This window comes from Dothidotthia symphoricarpi (genome assembly GCF_010015815.1).
Source record: "Dothidotthia symphoricarpi CBS 119687 unplaced genomic scaffold P153scaffold_13, whole genome shotgun sequence".
Taxonomy (NCBI): Eukaryota; Fungi; Ascomycota; class Dothideomycetes; order Pleosporales; family Dothidotthiaceae; genus Dothidotthia; species Dothidotthia symphoricarpi.
In genome coordinates, this window is record NW_022985020.1 from 15,094 (window position 1) to 18,311 (window position 3,218).

A 3,218-nucleotide genomic window follows, 5' to 3' on the forward strand; every position below is an offset into this window, starting at 1 on the left:
TTATAAGGTATATAGATATTAGCCCTATTTATATAATTTTTTAAAGAGATTTCTATTCTTATACTAGTATATAATATATACTTATAATAAGAAAAGTATATACTAGAGTAGCTATAGGATTCTATTATATATCCTCCTAAATTAAGGCACCTATTTTATAAGATATAGAAATCTAGTAACCTCCTTAAGAGAGAACTTCTATAGGCTTAGAAGTAGTAGAAGCCTTCTTATTATCTCTACCTTAGAGTTATTAATAGTAGCTGTTATAGAAATAGCCCTAAGAGGACTTTACTTTTTAAACTAGGATTTTAGCTTAAGAAAAAGCTCTAGGGTAGCCTAAACGTAAGAGTAATAGCTATAATAATAAATAAAATACTATAGTAAATCCTTCTCTTTAATAATAGTACTATTAAGAGATAAGGTTATAACTCTATATAGATTAAGAGCTACCTTATTAAAGGCTTTTTATTATTTTTTATTTAGTCTGTATATAAAGCTAATAGTATAGACTACTCTTTAGGTATTTATATATTAACGTATTTATATATTACTACTAGAGTAGGCATGCTTAATATTATCCTAAAGGGTATATATAGGTAGATTAGCTTTAGAGCTTTCTCTTATTAAGATTACTCTTTTTAAGATAGAAAGGAGGCTAGTAACCTCTCTTATCTATAAGTTTACTACTATACTAATCTCTATCTATATCTATCTTATAATATTAAATACGTATATAGCTTACTAGCCTACCTTAGGAAGTAGTTCTAGAGAGCTAAATATAGTACTATATATATAATTATTTATAATTAACTCTAAATACCTTAACTACTTAGAAAGGGTAGGAAGAAAGGCCTATATAGCTATAGCCTTATTATTATCTTTAAATACTATAGTAGTTTAATAGATTTAGAATAGGCCTAGGCACTAAAGGTAAAGAATAGCTAGGATAAGGTTACTAAATATATAGAAGTTTATCCTTATAGAAAAGTTATACTAGGAGAGTCTTATAATTCTTAGAGTATCCTAGTCTATAAGGAATTTAGTTACGCTTATATAGAGGGATTTCTAAGTATATAGTCTATTCTTTAGTAAACGCTATAGCCTAGTAGCTATTAAGTAAGTAATCTTCTAGATAGGAAGAATAACCTTAAATATATAGGCCTTATAGCTATTTATACTATCTAGGCTATTATATCTATCTAGGAGATATTTCTAAGTTTCTTAGTATAGCTTATATATAAGATAGTATATTACTAGTATCTATATGCTCTTGTGTCCTAGTAAGTCTATACTACCTATAAATATAAGATTAACCTCTAATTAGATAAGAGTAATTTCTTTCTATAATAGTATATTAGTAAATACTCTAAAGAAATAGTAGATAGCTAACTAACTACTTATAGTATATATATTAGAATACTTTACTAATTATAAAGATAGCTTAGGGCTAAACTAGTTATTAGCTAGATATAGAATAGAGCTAAGATCTAAAGAAGATAATCTTTACCTAGGTAAACTATAACTACTTCTAGAATCTAGCGTAGATCTTATAGGCGTTTAAGGAGAAATATATACTTAGGAAGAAACTAGCTTTAGTAGGCTTAAAGAGGCCTTATAACTCTTATTTATTTAGACTTATTCTTAAGAAGGTATACCTAACTATAGAGTTATAGTTATTTACCTTCTTTAAGTTAGAGTACAGCGTTACTAAGGAGTAGAATAATTCCTAGCTTAGAACTATTTTTTATATTAGGCTAGCAGAGTCCTAGAAGGCCTATAGCTTAGTATTTATTATATTAGTAGAGGTATATATTACTAATCTCTATAAGTTAAACTAAGAGAGCTTATTTAAAGTGTAGTAGTTATAGAGAAAGGTCTCTATCTATAAGAACTTAAAAATACTACTAGTAAAGACTTAGGTTAGCTACTCTTATACTAAAGTTATAATTATAGAATTCCTTATTCTATATATTATTATCTTTTATAGTTATCCTTAGTTATAGGGATAGGAGAATTAGTATTCCTATCTATACTATTACTCTAGTATATAAGATTAATATTAATATTAGACTCTTCTAGTTAAGACTAGTTAGAGTCTAAGTAGTTACTAGAGGAATTATTATCTAACTAGTCTAAAAAGAGAGAGCCCTCTTAAAGAGAATAAAGGGTTAAGGATAAAAGAAGCTAGGTTTAAAAGATAATAGTAAGTAACTAGTATAAAACTTAGGGCTAAACTAACTCTTTAACTTTATAGAGTAATACTATTTATACTTCTAAAGAAATCTACTATTAATATAGAGTAGTGTAAAGATAAAGTAAGAGGGGAAGCTTTCTCTATAATAGTAAATAGGGATAGGTTAGCTATAGTTTAAATAATAATAATAAGAAAAATAAAAAGAGGATATAGAAAGTTATATAAACTTATTATATATAGGTATAGTCTACTAAGTAATGCTTAAATTAGTAAATTAGCTTTTAATTATCTACCTTAGTTTATTTATTATAGTTTACAAAATAAACAAAGAATATTAATAAATAGATATAAGTTAAAAGATAAGTTATAAAAGTTAAGAAAGAAATACTACTATATAACTATATTACTGTTAATTATAGACTTATAATATATAGTTAAAGATAAGAAGATTATAATCTAGGCTTTTAGAGTATTATAAGTAATATTTAAAGTTAATTAATAATTAATAAACTATTATATTTTAATCCTTTTATTTAGAGGTTAGTATAAAATAATCCTACTAGAGCTTTATCTAATATAGTTATTATATTATATAAAGAATAATATTTAAAGAAGTAACTTTAAGGTTATCTTATATTCTTTAAAATCTATATAGATCTAGATATTAATACTCTTATAAAACTAGTAATATTCTAATAAAGATATTATAAAAGAAGTTAGACTAAGTTATAGGTAAATAAAATAGTTTAATATACTATTTAGAAAGTACATAGGTTTATTTAGATAGATAGATAATATATAAGATTAAGTAATTATATAGTTAGTATATAGTTACTAGAAACGCTTACTAGTAACTACGTATTAACTACCTCTACTTCTAGACTAGTTTTCCTACTAGTCCTCTAAGCCTACTAGCATATTAGGGTTAGTAGATAGGTAGTAATACTTAAAAATAAAAGAGTTATATTTTATTATATAGGAAGAAGCGTATTATTAGCCTCTATATAGCTACCTAATTTTTACT